Source organism: Eriocheir sinensis, chromosome 45 (genome assembly GCF_024679095.1).
Source record: "Eriocheir sinensis breed Jianghai 21 chromosome 45, ASM2467909v1, whole genome shotgun sequence".
NCBI classification, from domain to species: Eukaryota; Metazoa; Arthropoda; class Malacostraca; order Decapoda; family Varunidae; genus Eriocheir; species Eriocheir sinensis.
The window spans coordinates 4,163,261-4,189,958 of NC_066553.1; the positions used below are offsets into that span (position 1 = coordinate 4,163,261).

The following is a 26,698-nucleotide window of genomic DNA, read 5'->3' on the forward strand; positions in this document are numbered from 1 at the left end:
AAACTCCCATCCTCCCATTCTCTCATCTTCCCATTCTCTCATCTTCCCACACTCCCATCTTCCCACACGCCCATCTTCCCACACGCCCATCTTCCCACACGCCCATCTTCCCACACGCCCATCTTCCCACACGCCCATCTTCCCACACTCCCATCTTCCCACACTCCCATCTTCCCACACTCCCATCTTCCCACACTCCCATCTTCCCATTCTCCCATCTTCCCACACTCCCATCTTCCCACACTCCCATCTTCCCACACTCCCATCTTCCCACACTCCCATCTTCCCACACTCCCATCTTCCCACACTCCCATCTTCCCACACTCCCATCTTCCCACACTCCCATCTTCCCACACTCCCATCTTCCCACACTCCCATCTTCCCACACTCCCATCTTCCCACTCTCCCATCTTCCCACACTCCCATCTTCCCACACTCCCATCTTCCCACACTCCCATCTTCCCACACTCCCATCTTCCCACACTCCCATCTTCCCACACTCCCATCTTCCCACTCTCCCATCTTCCCACACTCCCATCTTCCCACACTCCCATCTTCCCACACTCCCATCTTCCCACACTCCCATCTTCCCACACTCCCATCTTCCCACACTCCCATCTTCCCACACTCCCATCTTCCCACACTCCCTTCTTCCCACTCTCCCTCCCTTCTTCCCACTCTCCCTCCCTTCTTCCCACTCCCATCTTCCCACACTCCCATCTTCCCACACTCCCATCTTCCCACACTCCCATCTTCCCACACTCCCATCTTCCCACACTCCCACATTCCCACACTCCCATCTTCCCACACTCCCATCTTCCCACACTCCCATCTTCCCACACTCCCATCTTCCCACACTCCCATCTTCCCACACTCCCATCTTCCCACACTCCCACATTCCCATTCTTCCATCAACCCACACTTTTATTTTCCCACAATCAAATTTTTCCACTACCTTCCACACAACCATCCTTTCACGCTTCCTTGACACAATTACTCATTCTCACACTTCATCGTCCCCCTGTCTTGCCACGCTTCCGTATTCCTCTCAGTCTCCTTCCGCGGCTCCATCTTCCCACTGTCTCCCGCGCCATCGATAAATCAAGGCTCGGGCAGTGACTCATCCGACCATCAGCTATGCACAGGAAACCGCAACCCGCGTCTCCGCTTGGCTTGGCTTTCCCGCGGCACAAAGGAGTCGCTGTTCTCGGGACTAAGCAAACACCCCGCCACTTATGACTGAAAACAAACAGGCAGGTAAATCAAAGAAATGTAGTCTGTACGTAAGGAAAAACTTAAATGAACAACTGAGATAGAATGAAGGGTATACGTGGCGAGAGAGAGAGAGAGAGAGAGAGAGAGAGAGAGAGAGAGAGAGAGAATGATGAATAAATGAACAAATGCAAACACAGACAAATAGTAGACATATATAAGGATAAGCACACACACACACACACACACACACACACACACACACACACAGAAAGGCGGCACATGAAAGAACAGACACACACAGACAACACACACACACACACACACACACACACACACACACACACACACACACACACACACACACACATACACACACACACACACAGAAAAAAAAAACTAAAGAGAAAGAATAAGAATGAAAGAGAAAAGAAAGAAAGAAGGAACAAAAGGCGCGCACACACACACAAACACACTAACAACAAACACACACACACACACACACACACACACACACACACACACACAGAGGAAGGATGCACACCAGGTTCGGTAAAGACGTGACCTTGTTATGCCCGTGTGTGTGTGTGTGTGTGTGTGTGTGTGTGTGTGTGTGTGAGTAATCATAAAGGTGTCCCCAGGTGGCGGGCCGAGAGAAGGGGGGAGGGAGGGAGAAGGAGAGGGAGAGGATAGAGAGTTAGGGAGAGGAGGGGGGGAGAGAGAGGGAGAGGATAGAGAGGGAGGGAGAGGAGGGGGGGATAGGGGGGGGGCCGAGCGTGTTTGTTTTGGGGTTGTGTGTTGACGTGAGTATAGTGAGCTTGGCTGTGCATATTTACCCCCGATGCAAGGTTCTTTTTTTCTCTTTCTTTTTACTTTTTTTTATTTTACTTATCCCAGAAAATTATGTATCGCTCTCTCTCTCTCTCTGTCTGTCTGTCTCTGTCTGTCTCTGTCTGTCTCTGTCTCTATTTCTCACTCGAACACACGCACACCCACCCACACACACACACACACACACACACACAGGAACAAATTAACTAACTGTCCAGCAAACTTTTATGCAAACAAACAAATCATGAAAATAACGAAAACACAAACACCATGAAAAGAGAGAGAGAGAGAGAGAGAGAGAGAGAGAGAGAGAGAGAGAGAGAGAGAGAGAGAGAGAGAGAGAGAGAGAGAGAGAGAGAGAGAGAGAGAGAGAAAGTGTCCCAATGGTCGCTATCAACATGGCAGCCAGGTCCCTAACGTATTCACTCTTATCTCGCCTTCTTGTCGGCCCCTGAAGGCTTATTTTAGTAGCCAGAGACGCGGTAAATTATCTTTCCTTCCCCTCTTGCATCATTTGATATGCTGAGCTCCTCCATAAAGTAAATAAAACTCGACTTCTTCACTCCCTCCTCTGCAACTCTTTGTCACTCTTTCATATCAATGCATGGAGTCTTTTCTTCGCCTTGCTGCTGAACGAAGTGAGGGAGGAGAGGAAAGAGCAAGAGATGTGTTACTTTAGCAATATATGAGCGTTTCTTTATACCGCTATACATCATGTCACCCACTTGCGATACGTCACTAGTTCTATTCTTTAAGCATCGCTCCTCTGTCGAAAAGGTGCGGTAGGAAGAGACGGCGAGATAAAAGGGCTATTACACTGGGCAAATTTTCCGTGAATCTTTAATCAAATTACGATTTCCGCTGGCGTGGTTCTCATATTTGCGTGGTTTTCTGACGTGTCCACGATCTTCCAAAGCAACGGTAGATTTCACTGAAGGACGACGGTATTACTCACCATCATCATCAGCAGCAATAACAACAAAGAATTGAGAACCACGTTAGCGGAAATCGTGGTCTGACAGAAGATCCACGGAAAATATGCCAAGTGTAATATCCCTTAACCTTCTTTTAATGAGGTTTTCTACTGCTATATCCTGTCACCCACTTACGGTACTCCCTCGATTCTTCTGTTCTTATAAGCGTTACTCCTCTACCGAATGAGGGCACCATGGGAGGAGTGAAAGGAAGAGAGGGACAACACAAGAACCGGAGAGCTAATGAAAATAACGACGCTTCTTTTATGAACTCCACCGCTGATCACCACATCCTCACCCCTTAACCTGTGGCCCATCATCAGAGCAAAGACGCCATACGAAGGAAGAACGGAAATGAGAGAGAGAATGGGAGCTGTGAAGAATATTTTTGTTTTGTTTTTTACAGCAAAGGAGACAGCACAAGGGCACAAAAAAAGCAATAAAAAAAAGACCGCTACTCGCTGCTCCTGCCCATCTTTTATGAGTTTCACTGTTTACAACCTCCTTCATCGTTTATGTTAAAGGGTCACCACTTCTTCCAAAATACATAGGCGGCGGGAGGCGCTTGAAGAACACTGACCAAGACGAATAGCCCATCAATACCTTATCGTTTCCCCGCCGAAGCCCGCGACGCAGCCTGCAGACGCTTCACCTAAGGCTCTATCTTTCCTTGTCCGTCAGTTCCCTGAAGCCACACCCCGCTGAGAACCTCCATCCCGACAATTTGCCGCCACTCACAACAGGCAGCTCAATGAATCAAAGGAAAACTAACGTCAGCAACAAGGGCATCAGATTTTTGCCCCGTCGTGTCGCATTCTCCTCACGGCCGCGGGTTCCTTTCACTTCTCGCCGCTCCGACACAATGTGGGGCAGCTTTCGGGGCCCGCACTTCAAAGCGATTTAAAAACAACTAACTCCTCTGAACCGGAGCTGAGGGGGGCTTGACAAACTGTATAAAGAGAAGTTTGAGGGAGCTGAAAGTGTGCAGTATATAAAAAATAACGTACTAATGGCTGTCTCCGGTTGTTTTCCATACCATATTGTCATCTAAGCTTTTTAAATATGGCACGACAGACTGATAAATGACGGTAGATAACAGATAACAGATAATGATGATGAATGATGACAACAATGAAAACAACCACCAAACAGGTTCAATTACTGCTGCACACAGGAATCCTAGTTTGTAGTAGTTTTTTTTTTCTTTGCCCCGTGCGTAATGTTTGCTCGGCATGCAGAGGCAAACAAGGAAGGCCTCCCTCCCTCCACCCCGAGACAGACAATCCGCTGTCAGCCTTGCATTGTTTGCGGCGCCTTTTCTGCTAAATGGCTCGCCTCGCATTTCGAGGAATTAAGTTTTTTTCTATGTGGATTCCATGAGATACATATTTCATTCTTCCTTGCATTTCGACACCACAGAGAGAGGTGTTGGGTAGGCAGCGAGATGCACCTCATGATATTTAAGAGATTACTGTGACCTCTACACACGACTTAAAGCGAGAGTTTCTTCAGCGGGTTTTTCCAGTCGAGCAGCGCCGTGCGGGTGTTCGGAGGGCACAGCACCAGCCCTGCAGCGCGTGCCAGTGTGTCTAAACAACAGAAGTGGATCCCAAACAGAGGGTTGACTTATTTGCACCCTCGCACTAAAATGTTGAAGTCAAAATTCTGAATCTGTATATTCTGACGTTCATATTGATACCGGTGCACTGAACAGTATTGTGAAAGAGGGACGCCCAGTATTTTCGCAGAGAGCTGTATGGTTCTTTTGCTTTATATTTTGACGGTTGACGTTGTAGAGAACTACTGCAATAGAAACCTGAAAAAATCACATGGCTGCGTGTTTATGGTTAAAGGCGAGACCCCAATATCTCCTTCCCTACCCACAGACTCTTGACGTTGTAGAGAACTGTTGCAATTGAAACCTGAAAAGATCACATAGATGCGTGTTTATGGTTAAAGGAGAAACCCCAATATCTCCTTCCCTATCCACAACCTCATGACTTCCCTGCCCATACGAGCTACAAATTCTCCTTCCCTTCCTACTACTGTGTCTCCAAAACGTCATCTACTCCCTAACACCGCCTTTCTCTAACTCATCCACCGATATCTGTTTCCCTATCCACACCCTCTTGAGTTCCCTGCCCATACTTATTACAATTTAACCTTCCCTACCTCCCACGCTGACTCCTTCCCCACTGCCTCTTCCAAACCTCCTCTACTCCCTAATACCGCCTTTCTTTAACTCCTCCACCAATATATACTTTCCTATCCACAGCCTCTTAACTTCCCTACCCTTACTTACCAGCCAATACTTACTACAATTTCACCTTCCCTACCTCCCACGCTCACTCCTTCCCCACGATCTCTTAAATACCTCCTCTACTCCCTAATACCTTTTTTCTCCACCTCCTCTTCCAGTATTCGTTTCTCCACCAACAGCCTCTTAACTTCCCTCCCTTTACTTATCAACACATACTTATTACGATTTAATCTTCCCTTCCTCCCACACTCTCTCATTACCCAACCTCTTTCCAAAACTCCCTCTACCCCTTAATATATCTTTTCTCCACCTCCTCTTCCTCCAGTATTCGTTTCCCCACCCTCTTAACTACTCTACAAATTCTCCTTCCCTTAATCTCACACTCACTTCATCCCAACCATCTCTCCAAAACGTCCTCAACTCCCTAATACCTCCTATCTCCACCACCTCCTCCTCCTCCTCTCCCGCCTCCTCTTCCCCCACAGATGTTTGTCAATAAGATCAATAGAGCACCTGTCCTATTTGACGAAGGTGCCAAAGCTGCCGAGAGGGTGTACGAGAGGGTGTAGGGATGAGTTATGTGTTTGTTTTCCTTACTGTTTCCGTCGCCTCTTCCCTAGGAGGAGGCGAGAGGAACAATGGAGTGGGTGTGACGTGTGAGGGGGATGACAGAGCTAGCGGGGCAACGCAGGGAAGAGTTGCAGAGAGGTTCGTAGAGATGAGATACAGAAAAGTTTGCTTGTTTAGTCTGTTATTTGATCTTTACTGTATTAGTTTTCCGTGATAAAGTGTTAAAGTTAAAGTGCTACATATGTACAGTGTATGTATCAAAACGGAGGCACGTAGCTACTGGGATTGAAGAAGAAAACTTGGGATTTGTTCTGGGAGGGGGTGTGTGCCGATAAATGCGCGGATGTCAAAATGAATCAAAGTGAAATAGTGAAGTTATGTATTTTGTCCAAAGCTTTCCCTTGCGGATATAAGATTCAAAATAGTTTGCTTGTTTCGTCCTTTACTTGCCCGGGTCTTTCCTGATCAGTGTTAACCTGAAGTGCTACATCTATATAGTTTCTACAGCAATATGGAGACACGTACTGCAGGGTTGTTGTTGTTGTTTTTTTAGGTGAGGGGTCAGGGAGAGTGTGCCGAGAAATGGGTGGGTGTCAAAACGAACTAGAAATTGGGCGGATGTCAAAACGAACTTGGAATTGGGTGGATGTCAAAACGAACTTGGAATTGGGTGGATATCAGAACGAACTAGGAATTGGGTGGGTGTCAAAACGAACTTGGAATTGGGTGGATGTCAAAACGAACTAGAAATTGGGTGGAAATCAAAACGAACTAGGAATTGGGTGGATATCAAAACGAACTTGGAATTGGGTGGATATCAAAACGAACTTGGAATTGGGTGGATATCAAAACGAACTAGGAATTGGGTGGATGTTAAAACGAACTTGGAATTGGGTGGATATCAAAACGAACTTGGAATTGGGTGGATGTTAAAACGAACTTGGAATTGGGTGGATGTTAAAACGAACTTGGAATTGGGTGGATGTCAAAACGAACTTGGAATTGGGTGGATGTTAAAACGAACTTGGAATTGGGTGGATATCAAAACGAACTTGGAATTGGGTGGATATCAAAACGAACTTGGAATTGGGTGGATATCAAAACGAACTAGGAATTGGGTGGATGTCAAAACGAACTAGGAATTGGGTGGATGTCAAAACGAACTTGGAATTGGGTGGATGTCAAAACGAACTAGGAATTGGGTGGATGTCAAAACGAACTTGGAATTGGGTGGATATCAAAACGAACTAGGAATTGGGTGGATATCAAAACGAACTTGGAATTGGGTGGATGTTCTGATGTGTTTGTTCCACTTCCTTCCATTCCTACACGACTCATCCCTTGCAGCAGAGTACACAGCTCCTCCACGGTGGTAATATTTCTCCTTCCCTCCTCCACATCTTGAGTTTCAGGCATTTATCTTATTCCCTTAATCCCATAAGCCTCACGATATATTCCCCTCCCTTCTTAATGCTTATGGACCATTTGGCTTTGTATCAGTAGTATCCTTATTGCTTATGTTATTAGAGTTCTCATATTTTACTGTAATAGCCACAAGATGTTTTATTGAGATTATGTTCGTCCCTGCATCTCCGAATCGAAAGTATCTGAATCTATTAGTTCTAGCAATTTATTCTTTTGCCATCATGAAAGAGAGAGTGAAGCGTGTCTCTTCAACGATAAGGAATGGCAATGGTTCTTATTCTTTGCCATCATGAAAGAGAGAGTGAAGCGTGTCTCTTCAACGATAAGGAATGGCAATGGTTCTTCACCTTTCGCATCGTCCCTGCATCTCTGAATCGAAAGTATCTGAATCATTTACTTCTAGCAATTTATTATTTTGCCATCATGAAAGAGAGAGTGAGTCGTGTCTTTTCAACGATAAGGAATGCCAATAGTTCTTCACCTTTCGCATTGTCCCTGCATCTCCGAATCGAAAGTATCTGAATCTATTAGTTCTAGCAATTTATTCTTTTGCCATCATGAAAGAGAGAGTGAGTCGTGTCTTTTCAACGATAAGGAATGGCAATTGTTCTTCACCTTCAGCATTTTTTGTAACTCAATGAAAAAACTATGGTATCTTTGCTATTATTAAAGTGCTTCACGTCTTCATAACACCCTGATAGTTGTGGTAATTTCTTATTTTGTCATCCTGAAGAGAGAGTGAATCGTGTCTCTTTTATAAGGAAAGACAATAGTTCTTCACCTTCAGCATCTTATGTAACTAAATTAAAATAAGAGAAAAACTATTGAGTCCTTGATATTAAATAGTGCTCCACGTTTTCAATCATATATACAGATTCATAACACTGATTCGTTTTGACGCCACTGTATAGCATTGAACTTTTCCTCTCCTCCCTGATAACAATACTTCATCTTCAGTATCTTCTGTAACCAAATTAAATAAGAAATAACTATTGTCTCCTTGATATTAAATAGTGCTCCACGTTTTCAATCATATATACAGATTCATAACACTGATTCGTTTTGACACCACTCTGTAGCAATGACCTTTTCCTCTCCTCCCTGATAACAATACTCCATCTTCAGCATCTTCTGTAACCAAATTAAATAAGAAAAAAACTATTGAGTCCTTGGTATTAAATAGTGCTCCACGTTTTCAATCATATATACAGATTCATAACACTGATTCGTTTTGACGCCACTGTATAGCACTGACCTTTTCCTCTCCTCCCTGATAACAATACTTCATTTTCAGCATCTTCTCTAACTAAATTAAATAAGAAAAATCTACTGACTCCTTGCTATTAAGGTGCTATACGTTTTCAATTACATATATACAGATAACACCCTGATTCGCTCTGACAGTATTAATCTCTCCCCTCCCTCCTTCCCCTCCTGTCTTTGTCTGTTCCGATCCTTTCCATTCAAAAGTTACCCACGATCATTACCCTTCCATTTACATTTCTTGAATAAAATAATCATTCATATATTTCCTTTTAACACCCTGATTCCCTCCTTCCATTACCTGTTCCGATCCTTTCCATCCTAAAGTTTCCCACGATCATTATCCTTCTGTTTACATGTCTTGAATAACATAATCTTTCATATATTTCCTTTACCGCATTCATGATAACACAAGCACATGAACTTATCCCATCAGGTAGCCACAAGAAACACAAGACCACTAAACAAACTCTAACGTCTAATATAAACAAATGATAACCTCGCCCCCCCCCTCCGCCACCCCCCCCCTCCCCCGAAAAAAATATATATAATCTGGAAATAAAAGCAAGTAGAAAAGATACGTAAAAAAATAGAAAATTACTTATTGAAGAACACTGGAAAGAGAAGGAGGAGGAAGGAAAGAGGAAAGAAGGAAGAGGAGGTGGAGGAAGGAAAGAAGAGGAGAAGTAAGGGAGGAAGAGGAGGAGGAGGAGCAGGAGGAGGAGGAGGAAGAGCAGGTTAATCGCCCCAGAAAAATATCTAGGAATAAAAGTAAGCAGAAAACCATAAAAAGAGAAAATTGCTTATTGAAGAACACTTGAAGGAGGAGGAGGAGGAGGAGGAGGAAGGAAAGAAGAGGAGGAGAAAGAGGAGGAGAAAGGAAAAGAAGAAGAGGAGGAAGAAGGGAAGGTGGAGGAGGAGGATGAAGGAAAGAGAAGAAGGTGGAGGAGGAAGGAGGAGGAAGGAGAGAAGAGGAGGAGGAAGGAAAGAGGAAGAGGAGGAGGAAGGAAAGAGGAAGAGGAGGAGGAGGAGATGGAAGGAAAGAGAAAGAGAAGGAGGAGAAGGAAGGAGGAGGAAGAAAATAAGAGGAGGAGGAGGAGGAGGAGGAGGAGGAGGTGGAGGAGGATGAAGAAGAGTAGTAGTAGTAGGAGGAGGAGGAGGAAGAGGAGAAGCAAACTGATCCCCTCAAAAAATAAACAAAAATAATCTGGAAATAAAAGTAAGCAGAAAAAAAACATACAAAAAAAACACAAAATTACTTATTGAAATACACTGGAAGCAGGAGGAGGAGTCGGAGGAAGAGGAAGGAAAGAGGAGGAGGAGGAGGAGGAGAAGGAAGAGGAGGAAGAGGAGGAGTAAGAGCAAGGTGATCGCCAGAGACTTGTAACAGAGCCCTGGAAGGAGAAGAAGTAAAGATGCCTGAAAGCGGCGCGCGGAACAAATACTCTATTCACGTCTAACACTGGAAACGCACGCGAACAAGACATCGAAACCAGCACTTCACCATAAGCTACGTCCCCGGGTGGCCTGCGAGTGTGTGTGTGTGTGTGTGTGTGTGTGTGTGTGTGTGTGTAACGCGGGTGGGCGGGGGGTTAAGGGGGGTTAATTAGCGGCCGTAGACCTAAGTTGATACAAGTCGTTTTCCACCGCGTTATGAGGTGATGACGACTCCCCTTCCCCCCCTACACACACACACACACACACACACACACACACACACACACACACGACGACCCGCATCCACCTGTGTGCTGCCTCTTGATTTAAAGGTGCGTTAGTCAGGGTGGTGATGGTGGTGGTATTGTTGTTCTGATTATTGTTATCATTATTATTACTACTATTTTCATTATCGTCATCGTCATCACTTTCTTTGTCTTCATCATCCTTTTCATAATCATATTCACTACTGTCATCATTTTCACCATCATCATCTTTATCCTCATTATCTTCACCATTATCATTAATATTATCACTATCATCATCACCATCATTCACTTATAAATAGTCGTAGTGAAAGTGATAATGTAAACAACAACCAAAAAAAGACGCAATAATTTACAGTAAAAATAAAAAAAGTAAAAAAGTAAACAAATAGTGATGATGATACTAATGAAAACAAGCACTAAACTATGATAAAGATAATAAAAACAACAATAGTAATAAAGATAATAGGTACCATGGGATTATTAACGTCATGAATTTAATTGTGTGATACTCCAATTCCACATAAATCTCAGACAACCTTTCCGTCACGTCTCGCCTCGCAAACCACATTCCTCTCCTCGTCTCTGTGCCTCACTTCTTGCGACATTCATACAGCTGGTTATCCTGAAGCTCAAAGTCAGAATTCATATACAAACTTGATCTCTCGGGTGTATTAATCGATCTTAAAAACGATTTGTTCTTCATCTCTGTACCTCACTTCTTGCGACATTCACACAGCTGGTTATCCTGAAGCTCAAAGTCAGAATTCATACACAAACTCGACCCCTCGCGTTCATTCTTCGATCCAAAAGACGATTTCTTATTCAGGGCGGCAACATGTTAGGTTATTCTTCCATCTACAATGCTGGTCACTTGTCTCTCGCCTAGCAAACTCATAATCGTTCATTCCTATAAGTCATGTGTTCTCCGTGACTTCAATGATTGCTGGGAAGGTGGTGTTCTCCTCTCCCGTTCAGCCACTCAACGAGGTTACTATAATTTCTTAAGATGGAGCTTCGCAAAGACTCCTCCTCACAACGGCATGTAACACATCCTCAAGTCATTCCTCCCCCGAACTCCAGTACTCCCTTTCGCATGCTGACCTCATTCACAACTAACAAGCATCATTTCCCACAAAATCTCCTCCAGGTAACTGACTCTCACCTTCAGCGATGCCAAATTGTCGTACTCTGAACATCGTATTTTAAGCATTTTCATTCCTAAAACTCACGTACCTTTACAAATAACGATCGAAAATTAAAGTTAGCGTTGAAAAAAAAAAAGAAATAGTGGTTTCTTTCTTTTTTTTTTATATATCGATATAACAACAACGAGAGAAGAGAGTGATGAGTGATGAGTAATATGCTCACCTTCCTGCAGAATTCAAACGACTTAAACCGTGAATCTCTATCATCGAAAGGGCAAAACACACACCATCTATAAAGTTACCTATATGATATTACTGCCTATTTCTGACACTTTAAGGCCATTCCAGAAGGGTTAAAGGCATGCCTCTACACACACACACACACACACACACACACACACACACACACACACACACACACACACACACACACACACACACACACACACGTTCATTACCCTCCTCCTAGTCCAAATGTAAAGGATCCCGCGAGTCCAGCATAATTAGAAGTAACAACATCCGGCTCCAACTCTTTGTGACCTAAATTTTGAAGTGACACGGTTTAAGAGGACTGCACGAGGCACACTCTCGGCTTCCTGCAAAGTAAAGGCAACGTCCCATTTGGCAGCCTTTTACGACACACTTGGAATAAATGGACATAATTCTCCGTGCCTCCAGGGCCTTGTATTATGGACTGAGTGAAGCAGGAGTAGAAGGGGAGTGGAGAATGCAAGGGGCCCCAACGAACGATAGGCAGGAGAGCGGAATGTCAGGTTGATTTCATAAATAGACCTGGACTGTATATTCAAACTCCAGCCTGCTTCCGGGTCACAATGTAAGGTAGAACATCAATGGTGTCAATGGCCGCACAAGAGTCAACGTTCAGATACTATTCATTGATGCGTGGATGTGTCACCCATTGCATTGAGCGATACCTAATGAAAAAAAAGATTAAGTAATGACACCGGCAGCACCAGCAATGCATATCACCTGAGCTCATATAGACACTCCCTCCCTACACTATATGGGTCGTATTAAGAGACATTTCGCCGCCCAAGAACACATATTTGACAAGGCTTTCGTAGGAGTTGTGGGTATTTCCAGGGGTAGTTTTATGACCTTGGTGGTAGTCTGACCCTTCTTCTGTACCATGAACCTAAAGAAACACATATTTGACAAGGCTTTCGTAGGAGTTGTTGGCATTTCCAGGGGTAGTTTTATGACCCTGGTGGTAGTCTGACCCTTCTTCTGTACCATGAACCTAAAGAAACACATATTTGACAAGGCTTTCGTAGGAGTTGTGGGCATTTCCAGGGGTAGTTTTATGACCCTGGTGGTAGTCTGACCCTTCCTCTGTACCGTGAACCTAAAGAAACACTCATTAGAACCCGATTAATCCCTTCTTTGACCTTTAGAAATAGCTGATGTGATATGGCAAAGTCTTGTAATACCAGCCATAGTATATGTCTCAAGATGAAAAAGAAAAACAAGAATTAGAAATGTGGTTATGATCAAGAGAATGCGCATGAATTTTTCTCTTGCAGCCTTTCGTTTGTGTGTTTCTAAGTGGCGGTCAACATGATTAAGATTATGTGACTAGATAATCCCCATCACCACCACCACCACCAATAACAACAAAGATAACAACAGTAACTATCTTAGCACTCAAAATTTCCACTGCAACCCCCATCACCACCACCTTCACCATACCCCACCACCACAATCACCGTCTCCTTCACTATACTAACACCCCCATTACCATCACCACCATCTCCACATCTTTCACCATACTACCATCACTATCGCCACCACCTCAGTTCCTAAATTTCCCTTCCTCCTCCACTATTACGACCCATACTATCTAAAGCACTGCCGCCATCACCACACACACACACACACACACACACACACACACACACACACACCATCACCGCTACTATAATCACCCCAACTATCACAATTACTTCCTTAAGCTTCTCTCTCCGGGCTATACGTGTGATCGAAATTAAACATCACAACAAAACTACAACAAATACTCGAAAATACCCAAAGAAACAAAAACAAAAGAAAGACGAAAAGAAACTATATGCAAAACTTGTGACAATGTAGCTCCTATCAAGCCTCTGTTCTGTCCTGCCTGCACCCCGCCTCCCCTTGCCTGCTCTTACGCTTCCCCCTCGTCTCATCTCAACGGCTAAAAGCACTCGAGAGAGCCCCAAAAGTCCAGCGTCCACAGACCATCTCCTTAGTACTTCTATGACGGATCAATGAGCCTCAATGGAGCACCAGGCCTGTGCGGGATGCATGTAAAGAGGTCAGGACGCTCGGGAGAGGGGACAGCGGCGTGCGGCGAGGGCAGAGTCTAGGAGGCTGACGGGGAGGGGGGACTTGTGCTTCTCGACACCGGTAGGAGGCGCGAGCAGGTGTGTGTGTGTGTGTGTGTGTGTGTGTGTGTGTGTGTGTGTGTGTGTGTGTGTGTGTGCCGCATTACCCTTATTTTGAGATCTGTGAGTGACCTGCAGCGCGTCGCGTCACGTCGAGTCACCGGATATATGTATTGAAGACAAGTGACCGTCGCAGCCGCTCAGGTCACCGCGAAAGAAAATGAGACCCTTTTCCTGTGACATGTAACAGTAACTCGGATTTCACCCCTGAGCGTGTGCTGACTTGCGTGTGCACGCGCGTGTGTGTGTGTGTGTGTGTGTGTGTGTGTGTGTGTGTTTTACCTTGACGTCACCCCGCGCATCCCGGCCATTACAACACATCCTTCGCCCCTCGCACGGCCCTCAAGAAGTATCAGGCGGTGGCCTAGGGAGCCGCCGGTCCCTGGAGGCCACTGCTCACTCCACCGCCCGCCTCGGCCCGCGGCCTGGCACGATGGCACGATTTCTCTTAAGGAAGGACTTTATCTAGCCACAAAAAACACATGAATGGTAATTTTAAAATCCTTTCTTTCTCTCACACGTCTCGGGGCACTCACCTGGCAGTATGGCGACGAAGAAGACGATGCCGAAGGTGCGCCACAGTGTGAGCCACATCTTGGCGGGACGGCCGGGCGTCACCGGTGAATCTTTCCTCGCACTTATGTATTTTCAAGAATCCCAGCCGGGATAGAGGAGTCCTCTGCACCCCTCTCTCATTACCAGGTCGTCAGCACAACACCTTAGCTCCACCCCTTTCCTCCTGCGTCGCACAACGCGATCTGATGTTCCTCCAGCTTTAGTTTTGTTCTAAATCACAAATTTCCATAATTTTTGTCAGGCGTTGAAGTGTTGCAGCTTGCACGAAACACTTCTGGGAAAGAAGTTTCATGAAGGATCAGGACCTTTCCTTCCCACGTACTCGAGGTACTGTGGCACAAAGCTTTCCCTTCACCTGCGTTCACTTCACCTAACTGCGAGCGTTTTCCTTGGGTGTGATGCGTGGCCCTTCTGTCATAATCCAGCAGCTCGTCTCAGTTTTGTAAGAAAATCAACTAAAATCGGAGTTCTAAACAACAATATTTCCAACAACAATTAAAATACTTTCCATTCAACTTGTATAAGTACGTGGGGCCCTCCTCCCTTGTCCCCATTTCACCTGCCCTGCGGTCTTTTGTTTCACCAGAACCATCTTCTAATACCCGTTTTGTCACAAGAAGGCTCCTCTCGGGCAGTACCAACACCTGAGTCGCCGCGGTGCTGTGCAAATTCAGCCTTGGTGGCAGGACACCTGTGCGGGCCTGCTTGTTGCACACCTTTGTCCTGTGCCGGCCCGCCTACTCGTCGCACTCGCTAGCACCCCCTGCTGAGCCACCTGGCCAAGAGACGCGTCCACCTGTCTGATTCTGTCCCTCTACCCATCTGCGCGCAATATCAGATGCACTGTATCTTCTATCTTCCTTTATCTTTTATCCACTGCCCGTCTCGCGTCCCTGGCTGCTCGCTCAAGGATATCATCAACGCAGCTGCGCGGAGAGCTCTGTATGCCACTGCTCGACGACTCCCTGGACTCGATTTCAAGTGCGGCGAGGGAGCTTCAAGCCCTCGGTGGCCACTGGGGACACATTCGCGTGCGTGGCGGACGTGGGGGCGGGCGGTGAGACAGCTTGCGGGCCCTGCGCGGTACTACCTTGCCATGGTGGCGGCCCGCCGTCGACTGCCGCTCGCCGCTTCTACCTCCCTCCGCCTCCACGACTCTCCTCCCGTCCATTCCCTCCTCCACCTCCCTTGGTTTTTTTTTCACCCACCAGGACACAGGTAGACTATTTAATTTCAGTGCATGATCTCTACATGTCCCGGCGCACCACCAGCCTCACGCGGGGCTCGTACGGCCGTCATCGCCATCAGCGTCTCCTGTAACACACCTTGGCATCACCGCCGCTGCCGGGCCATCGCGTGAATGTTACCTGCAGCCACGGGACGAGCGGCCCAGGTGAGCCGCGTGACCCAGGGCGGGGGGCGAAGATGCGCTGCCTCGTCAGCCAGCGTGTACTTGCCGGAGTAGTGCGAGTTTTGTTTGAGTGACTCACTACTCTCACGCAAATTAGTGGAATACAGTTTTTCACGCATTGCAACATCAAAAATGCGGTTATGTTTTGCTGTTTATCGTACAATTTTGGTTGGTGCCGCGCCCGCCCACACGTATTATTGCGAAAAATGTAAATTATCGTGTCCCGGTTATTAATTCGCATTTTCCCTTCATACGCTCAAGTGTAACTCATCGATTTTATCAACGTGCACTACGTGTGTGTGTGTGTGTGTGTGTGTGTGTGTGTGTGTGTGTGTGTGTGTGTGTGTGTGTGTGTGTGTGTAAAGATAGGTAGATAGATAGATAAATATGATTAGATACACATGAATAGATATTTGTTTGTTTCATGCCGCGGAGCTACGTGGTTTCTACATACGCCCAGTCTTCCATGAACAAGGATTTATCTTTTTTTTCAGTCAGTCTACCTTTTCGTGTGCATTTCTTCCCCAATTACCGGTTCCCTTATCCACACCCCGCTCATCAGCCTCACCCACACCCCACGTGGCGGCCGGGAGACTCACCCTGGCCTCAGCGGGGAAACCTGCTAAAAAGAGTGAAAAGAACAGGCGACTAATGGATTTTTCTGAACCATTAAACATTCTCTCCTACCGCCGTGAATGAAAGGGTAACGGAGCGAGCGAGAAATTCTGAAACACCGAGATGAAGCATAAAGTGCGGCAAATTTTTCCAGCGATGCCGCAAACGATGTGGCGTGGCGCGGGGCGAGGCAGGGGGCGTCAAGGCACTAAGGGTGGTATTCTGAGACGACCCTGCCTCTCACATCAACAATTTCCAAAGGCCAAAAAGGAGGTTAATCGAGTTCTAATGAGTGTTCTTTTAGGTTCACGGTACAGAAGAAGGCTCAGACTACCACCAGGGTCATAAAAGTATCCCTGGAAATGCCCTAAACTCCCACGAAGGACTAGTAAATTACGTGTTCTTGGGCGCAGAAATGTTTTAAAATATGGCCCTGAGACTCGCGACACGAAATGATATGGCATTAGGCTGATGGATGCTCATTCTATTCTAATACGTTGATTATGAAGAGCAAGAGAGACATCTGAGTTGCCATAGTTGTTTACCTTCCCCAAGTTTCCCCAGGTACCCATTCATGATTAAAAGAAAGAAAAAGTGTACAACAGAAAACTAGACGATAGAAAAGTAAGGGAAAAAGATGAAACACAAGTCAAAGGAAGAAGAAAACGAGAGAAGAGGAAGGAATAGAAAAACATAAAAGAGGAAGAGGAAAGAGAATACAATAATCAGAAAAGTTTGGGATATATTTACTCATTCATAGCCCAGCCGGTAAGGGAGGATACAGAGTGGAGTGAACGCCTCCAGCCCAGGCCGGTATTCGAACGCAGGGACACGAATTCGTAACTAAGCATGTTAACCACTACTCTACAAAGCCGCCCGTCACTGACTCCACCAAAGTCGTGTACAGACCACATCTAGATCAATGCATCACGAAGAAAAATGTAATCAGAAATAAACGACACTCAGTTGATCGTATTAGCCAGTCAACCTGCCCGCTGATTCGTGACGGTGCCTTCAATGGAGTCCTCCTTTATAGAACAATGCCGCAATGCTCTTTAAATGTCCCCGTTCCCCTGCGACTGCCTGACCCTGGAGGCAACACCTGCTGCTGCAACGCACAATATTCCAACGACCCTCAATCACAAGCAACAACACAGAATTCGCATTTAAGCTTGTCAGAAGAGGAAACATCGTGTGGTTTCCCTAGACACAAACAAGCAAACACGTGTCAAAAAACAAGAAACGAAAATCTATGCATAGCTGACGTCATGTATTCAACGTTAACGCCACCACGAACGCAACGCTCAACAATGCCTGTGCTGGCCTTGAAGCAGCCTGTTGTCGTCACGGAGGCGATGAACGCAGAGGAAGGTGGCTGTTATAGACTGTCACGGCTTGCTCTGGCCCTCAACCCCCGACACTGACCCAACGAGAGCCTGACGTCATTATCGGAGAGAGAGAGAGAGAGAGAGAGAGAGAGAGAGAGAGAGAGAGAGAGAGAGAGAGAGAGAGAGAGAGAGAGAGAGAGAGAGAGAGAATGTGTGTATGTGTGTGTGTGTGGGGGGGATACGAAAGCAGTCCGATAACCAATAGTGAAGAGGAACGGAAGGAATATATGGAAGAAGACTTATTCATTAGTATCGCAGTAATCTAGCATAATACTGAAATCATTTAACAGAAAATATATAAAAAATGTATATTAATGGCATAAGTCTCTTCCTTATCAAAGCACACACACACACACACACACACACACACACACACACACACACACACACACACACACACACGCATGCAGAAAGGATATCATTTATTTTGATGATCGAAGCATTTTTTTTTCGGAGCAACTGAATTAAATCAACCTTGACGAAAACTAATTATATTCTTTTATCTGTAGTCGTCGCAAGATAAAACAGATATTTCTAGGGATACCGTCACGTGCTCCACGAGAAAATGCCTTGAAAAGTTATGAAAGTTATAGAGCTACACACTAACACACTTATCGGGCCGGGCTGGAACGAGGTGAAGTTCATTTTCAGACGTTCCGAAACTGCTTCACTAATTTCTTTCACACTTTCCCGACTGTTCCTCTGTTTTGGAGTACCAAACTGAGGACATTTGACATTAATAGTTCACCTTCATTAATGACCACACCTTAACAGACTACTCCGATGCACTTCAAGAAACAGTTAGATAAAAGAATGGTTGTATTCCTTTGAACGGCGGAGCACTTGACGTCAGCCAGCAACACAATCGGTGTCTCGGGATGGACAAGTGAAGCCAAGGCGAACCTCTTGGCCTGCCGGGTGGACACAGCGTGCACCCCGAGTACTGACCTGATTCCGATGGTGATTATTGGGGCGTTTGGGCCTGATTCTGATATCCCGGGCGACGGATCCCATAACAAATTGCAAGACAAACCAAACTAATACTAACAACTTGTCGTATTTATTCTGTGGTAACGCTGAGAGATAGGCAGATGAATAAACGAACTTAACAAAAAGAAATGGCGCATCTTCTCGATGTTAACGACAAAAAGACGCTGGCGAGTGTGAATTTCTTAGGTATAAATTTCAGTTCAGTGTCGCCGAAGTGAAAACAGAGAGCGCTTCGAGGGAGGTCTTGTTTAGCCAACTGATCGTGACTGATCTAAACGTAATCATAAACTAGTAATAATAAAAAGTAATAATGATAATAATAGCAATGTCAATAATAATAATAATAATAATAATAATAATAATAATAATAATAATAATAATAATAATAATAATAATAATAATAATAATAATAACATCCTTTTGTAACACGTGTTTTGCTTAACGCATCCGATGGCTCGTAGCAAGAGGAAGTAGCAGTTTCCCCGTCCATTAACATACTGATTGAGTCTGTATATTGGGAACTGACCACTGCACCATACTCGTTTGTACTGTGTGTGTGTGTGTGTGTGTGTGTGTGTGTGTGTGTGTGTGTGTTCATAAAGTACGTACATGATCCTGACTTCTGAAAATAAATTAGTAATATTAATACATTGGGCAACGCAGTCATGACATTGTACGTACACCACTGAGTATCAATGACTGGACCTTTACACGCGTAAAAATAACAGACAAGCAAACATGAAACACGCACTCACGAACGCACCCCTCCTCCCCCACACACACGAACACAATTATATATCATAAAAAGCAAAATTAGAAGACAAAGACGTGATACACTTCGGTTTCTCTCACAGTAATTGAATCCTCGGCCAAATGAAGTCGAGCGTGACAAAAGTATGCATATGAGTTTGACCTGGTCCTGAAAACACAAATAACAGAAAAGATGTACACACACACACACACACACACACACACACACACAGCTCCGTAGTGCTGTGCGTAGCAAGCTCGCCTCACAACCGCGAGGTCCCGGGTTCGATTCAAAGAGCGGAGTGGAAACAGATGGTCAGTCTCCTTTCAGCCGTGCCCCCGTCCACCCAGCAGGGAATGGGCACCGGCTGTCTGGCGGGGGTTGTTTCCCTCCTCGCGGGTGTGTGTGGGTGTGACGTGAACTCCCAGCCGTGCCCAATGATCCATGAGGCGGCTAATGGCTGGCGATCGCGAGTCCAGTAAGGGATCAGACTACAGTGAATGACCCGCACACACAAAAACAAACAACATATACCATTTGCCGCTGGGCTTGGCGTCAGGATAACAATCATTAACTATAGTGTCTGAATTGCTTGTTTTGTCTGATGGCATCTTGAAATAAGCTCCCGATTACACCACGATTGTTAAGTTTTTGGGTAATTAAGATACTTTAAACGTGTCGGGTAGGAATGAGAATTTATTAGTTATAGTGACTGACTTGTTGCGTCTAATGGCATCTTTGACACAGTTCCCAATTACAGCACGTTAGTTATCGGTATAAGCACCGTTGCCAGATTTATTTTCTCTGTTGTTGATAATAGTGTGGCGCAAATAGTGAAAAAATAACAATGAAATTAAGCCTGTGAATTAACGAAGGCGAGAAGCAGTCACCATTGCCAGATTATCGTACTCAAAGCCTCGTATTTACCGGTTTCTGAGCCATAGCTATTGCCAAAAAAACACCAATAGTTAACCTTTTTAACGATAACTATATATGAAGGCAGTTATTGGGGTCGAGGAGGCAGTTTTGGGGGTCTGATATCGGCAAACAGGAGGCTGAGTACGACAATCAGGCAACGTTGTGTATAAGGATTATCAAGATATTCTAAAAGTTTCGGGGCAGAAATGTGTGAATCATACTTCATACTGCGTGACCTCAGCGGTGCCGGGCGAGCCAAGGGCGGGTACGCGGCCCGAAGATAGATACTCGATCATTATCACGCGTGCTGAAATGAATGAAAAGCAGATCCAGGCCATCAGCTCGCGATGAGACCAATTCCACGACAAACGACGCCGCTCGGATTATTGATATTTGCAATCATTGTCAGCCATACGTCGGCCCATCACGCTGCAGGGTAGGCGAGTCGCGAACCTTCAGGGAAACATTACGTTAAATTAATATTCCTTTAACGCAAATAACGTCGTGTGTGTGTGTGTGTGTGTGTGTAATTAGTAGTTCCCTCTTTCTCCTCGCTCAGGCTCCTGGACGCCATCTTGTAGCTTTAAAAGTTTTGGGCGGGGAACGTAACGGCCATAACATTTGTCTTAACCCGGTAGCTGCGGGGGTCATGTTTCTTAGGTTAGGTTAGGTTAGGTTAGGTTAGGTTAGGTTAGGTTAGGTTAGGTTAGGTTAGGTTAGGTTAGGTTAGGTTAGGTTAAAGGCCCCTCTAAGTAAAATAATGAGAAAGAATCATCACTCACGCAAACCATTTCATAATATATATCAACACATGTGATCAGTTTATGCATCATCTATTTTATGAGGTTTATATCATGGCAGAAATTTGGCCCATCGCTGCTACCGGGTTAAACTTCACCGTAATGCCGCTGTCTTGGGTGTCGGCATACGAAGCGTGCAGATGTGATAAAGCAAATCTTTATCAATAAATTCTTGATGTAATAGCAAATTTCAAGGGGATTATTCACGAAAGCTTAGCCCACTAGTTTCGAGATGCTGACTGCCTATTTCTGGACAAAATATGATGCTGTTTATTACGGATAGTATTTTTCTCCGGAAATTACTAAATGATTGACTTTTCAATGGCTTTTGTGCACCCGCCGCCGCAAAATAGTTCGCAGAGAGGTTCAACTTGGGGGCTTCGTGGGAAATCGGGGGTTTTGGGTGGGGGAGCATATTTAAACTACTCCACCCGAACTTACGTAACCTAACCTCTAACCTCTCTCCTAAAGAAATTATCGAAAAGGAAGAGGATAGATATTGCTCGGCAGCTGTTCCTTGTGTCAGCAGATCACGCCTCTACGCCTACGGGCCGTTGCTAGTGGGTATGGATAATGGAAATCTTATACAAAGAACAACTAACGAGTACTTACCGTAACAGCTGCTCCCTCGTAACGCCGTCTCCGCCGCGCCTCCCAGCTCGTTAGCGACGCCCACTTCTGCCGTCCTTTTGGCTGACATCAAGGCCTGGTGTCCACTTATCACTGGGTAGTCAAGCTTGGGGTTATTTATTTTGCTTCACGTAACAGTACTCTTCTCACCAATGACGCCAAAGGGAGTATCCTCTTCCTTCCGAACACTTGTTGATGTGTTTTAGGAATCAAATCACGCTGTCAGGCTTCATTTCTTCCAGTCAATCTTCCTTCACATTGCACGCAGACTATTCTCGTTTTGAAGTCTTTGGCTCCTCTTCCTCTAACTCAAACGATTCAAACACATCAACATTAGTAATAGTTACAGCAATTATCCAATGTTACTGTCGGCGGAACTCTAGAGGATTCAGCCCGTCTCGCGTAGGTGCTTCGTTTTCGTAACAGTTCACATAGTTGTCACTCGCTTCCATACATTTCTCAAGTGTTAATTTGCTGTTCTCAGTTGTCCTTCGCTTGCAGATCATAGCTAAAAATTCATTATCACACGGTCACTAAGAAATATAAGGTGATAGTAAAGGGCAACACAAATCACAGCGTTTGAGCGCATCCTTCATTGATCAGTGTTGCGGCACCCGTGTCATCCCAGCGCTCCGTTTTCTTCTCCTGTCCGCTTGCCATCACTCGCAAATATTTTTCTTTCGACGTCCAACTACGGTGCTATACTTGTTCACCCTTTGCAAACGTAGTCTGTTTGCTGCGTAATCACGTAACTGAATTTAAAAATAGTAAACGTGTCTGCAGTTACCAAACACCTCGCATCCACTCTGCACACATACCCTCCCTGAGGCACGGTCATGGCGTATGGCAGGGCAGGTGGGGGTAGGTGGGGTCTGGCCTAAACTGTCTTACAGGGCCTTCCTCCACGTAGCTATATATATATGAAAGAATATATAAAGCGGAAAATAAAACCTTTATATGTCAGCACTGCGGAAGAGAGGTATTTAAATCTCTTAGAAATAGCGGGTATTTAAACGGAGTGGATTTTAAATCGTTGCCTGGCAGCTGGTAGTGCACTGCCATGTTCACACCGTTTTCTTTACTAAAATGATTGCTAATGTCTAAGTACCTCGTTACACACACACACACACACCGTTACTGGTAAGGGTAAATGTTTGATAGTAACCTCGTATAAGAGCCTCTACACAACACAGGGACTTAGTACAACATAAGCAGAGTTACTCCACAGTGTTGTCCCGCCTTGTGTCCAGGCAAGCTGTTCCCGTGGTCATGAATAAACAAGTCAATCAACAATAGCAGTGACCTCACACAGTTTCCGGTTCAGGCAGTACGTCTTGCAGATTATTGGATCGCATATATTTTTTTTCTTTGTCACAAATTTACTTATAATGAAACTAGTTACTATTAATCTACTTTTACTACTACTACTACATTTTCTATATTTTTTTTTTATCTTTGTCACAAGTTTACTTATGAAACTAGTTACTATTAATCTACTTTTACTACTACTACTATACTCATTTTCCGTTAGCCTACTGTATCTCTCTCTCTCTCTCTCTCTCTCTCTCTCTCTCTCTCTCTCTCTCTCTCTCTCTCTCTCTCTCTCTCTCTCTCTCTCTGTTCTTCGTAGGCAAGATTGTTTACCTTGCTTAATTAAAAGTGTCACCTGTTGAGCTTAAGTCCCTATGTGATATGATGTGATTTAGATAAGCTTCCAGACCGCGTGGAGGCATAAGTTCACTGTAGATCGCGCGCGTTTATACATGTACTGCACCTTCACACACACACAAACACACACACACACACACATATACACACACACACTGCTCATGTAGGTAGGCTGAGGTGTCTGAAGGGGAGACTGTCTCTAAATATGAAATCTGAATTTGTTACGTGCTCTCTCTGCCCAGCCTCCCACTTCTCTCCTCCCTCCCACGCCCCCTAGCCCACGCCTCCCTGCCGCCCCTCCTCCTCTGACGGGAAGGGAGGTTAACCTTTGCGCTTAATGAGGTCTCCTGCTGCCGTCAAGGGGCCTCGAGTCCTCTACGCGGATAAGCGAGTGGCTCGTTGTAGGACAAGGCTCGAGGCGAAGGGATGAGACCTCCTTCCCGGCCCAGAATGTGTGTGCCGCCAAACCAAGAAAGAAGAAGAAGGAATAGGAGGAGGAGGAGGAGGAGAAGAAGAAGAAGAAGACAGAAGCAGTAGCAGAAGAAGAAGAAGAAGAAGAAGAAGAAGAAGAAGAAGAAGAAGAAGAAGAAATAAAAAAAGAAAAGAAAAAGAACAAGAAGAACAAGAACAAGAAGAACAAGAAGAAACTTTATTCATATATTCACTTACTTATTCATCTATTTACTTATATATTCATTTATCTATTTTTATCTTCTGCTACCCCAGTCACTTCTGTTTCTCCAATGCTGACCTTTTAAGACCTTTTGATATAAACTTTTCTCGTATCCACCAAAGCATTTATTCCACGAGGTCTCTTCACTCCCCGTCAGAAGCATCGCGTTGTCATCCGCCTTGCATTTTTCACATTCTTCCCTCCAACCTCGACTATTTTTTGGTGTGTATGTTCCTCCATGAATCTCAGGTTATATATACATCACAAGGCGGTCTGGTAACAACACACATCTCTATCCCGCTTACTTCTTTACTATCAAACCATTTCATTCTCCTAACGTGTTCATACTGTTGACAAAAATAATGCTCACAAAAAATACAAAGATGAAAATTCGGCGTATAAACATCTGATGAGTTAAGAAATACAACGAGGCTCAATTTGGGGCACATCTGATGAGTTAAGAAATACAAGAAGGCTCAATTTGGGGCACATCTGATAAGTTAAAAATACAATGAGGCTCAATTTGGGGCACATCTGATAAGTTAAAAATACAAGGAGGCTCAATTTGGGGCACATCTGGTGAGTTAAAAATACAAGGAGGCTCAATTTGGGGCACATCTGATAAGTTAAAAATACAAGGAGGCTCAATTTGGGGCACATCTGATAAGTTAAGAAATACAACGAGGCTCAATTTGGGGCACTTAAGGGAGGCCTGAGTAAAGGGAAACCAATTATTCATGACGTCGAAGAAAAATAATGCTTGCCCATCCCGCCCGGTCCGCGCAGCCATCCCTTGCAGCCGTCCCTCAGCGTGATGCATCGAGACAAATCCTGGGCGTTAGTGGACTTGAGCCATTAGCCAGCTCGCATGAATCTTCTACCTGCCTCGCCGTCCACCCCGTCGACACTGATTCCTGGCCTCTCTCTCCCTCTCTCTCTCTCTCTCTCTCTGCCCAGTCGGACGCCTATTCCCATTTTCTCTACAAGTATGTGGTCCCTGATTGAAGACGCTCGACTGAAGCTTCGAAACTAACCACGGGGCGTTCTGGAAAATACTCGCATTGTGATTCCCACTTAAAATTACTCTCAGTGTGCGAGATTAACACTAAATTAACCAAATCTAACCTAACCCAACCTAACCTATCCTATTCTAACCTTACCTAACCTAAGCTAACCTAACCTATCCAATCCTAACCTTACCTGACCTAAGCTAACATAACCTATCCTATTCTAACCTTACCTAATCTAACCTATCCTATCCTAACCTTACTTGAGCTAACCTAACCTATCCTACTCTAACCTTACCTAATCTAAACTAACCTAACCTAACCTATCCTATTCTAACCCTACCTGATCTAAACTAACCTAACCTAACCTATCCTAACCTTACCTAACCTAACCTAACCTATCCTATTCTAACCTAACCTAACCTAACCTATCCTATCCTATCCTAGCCTTACCTAACCTAAGCTAACCTAACCTATCCTATCCTATCCTAACCTTACCTAACCTAAGCTAACCTAACCTATCCTATCCTAACCTTACCTTACCTAAGCTAACCTAACCTAACCTTACCTATCCTAACATAACCTATCCTATCCTATCCTATCCCAACCTAAGCTAACCTAACCTAACCTAACCTATCCTATCCTAACCTTACCAAACCTAAACTAACCAAACCTAACCTAACCTAACCTAACCTATCCTATCCTATCCTAACCTTACCTTACCTTACCTAACCTAACCTAACCTGTCCTGTTCAAGAGTGGGCGTCACATTACCCGTACAGAGAAGGGAAATATTCATGCCTGCCCGAACGCAAAACTGTTCTCACCTCAAACTTGAAAGCCTGAAAAATTACATGCATGAAAGTTTGCATATTACTTGGAAAACTGCAAGATATCATTGACTAATACCTGAAAACCTAATTCTATTTACGAACCTACTCTTGCCTCGATATTTTGAAGTAATCGACGAATCAACTTCTACGTAATGAATCGAGAAAAAAATTAATGTTCTTCCTCAATGATTAATAGAAGATATAATAAACTAGAGAGAGAGAGAGAGAGTGAGAGAGAGAGAGAGAAAGAGAGAGAGAGAGAGACTGCTACCTTCATCACTCGGTTGAAACATTCTTTTTTTCATCTTTTGTAATTATGCATCATGAGTAAGTTCGTAATTTTTAAACCTCCCATTACATACAATAACTTCTCTCTACTAAAAATATTCACGGACCAAACTAAAAAAAAAAAAAAATTGTTGAGGAAAAAGAGAAATAAAATATAAGCCAGTAAGATGTCCTGACAAGAGTACGGGAGACACCCCAAGACCCAAGATCCCACCCTTTTAATCCCATTGTTTACGCCCTCTTTTTTCTCTATGTTTTTCTCTTCCCTATTTCTTTCTTTTTTCCGTGTGAGGGCTTCTCTCTGTCTGTGGGTCTGTGGG

The 26,698-nt window shown here is 44.8% G+C and overlaps 1 long non-coding RNA gene across 1 annotated transcript in view; it reads right to left on the minus strand.

Moving 5' to 3' along the window:
* LOC126980892 (uncharacterized) overlaps positions 1 to 18,840 on the minus strand; it is an 82,521-nt gene extending 63,681 nt beyond the window's left edge. Inside the window, exon 1 of the long non-coding RNA XR_007733645.1 lies at positions 18,769 to 18,840. This is a non-coding gene — a long non-coding RNA (uncharacterized LOC126980892). The remainder of the gene's footprint in view (positions 1 to 18,768) is intronic.
* Between the last annotated feature and the right edge of the window lie 7,858 nt (positions 18,841 to 26,698).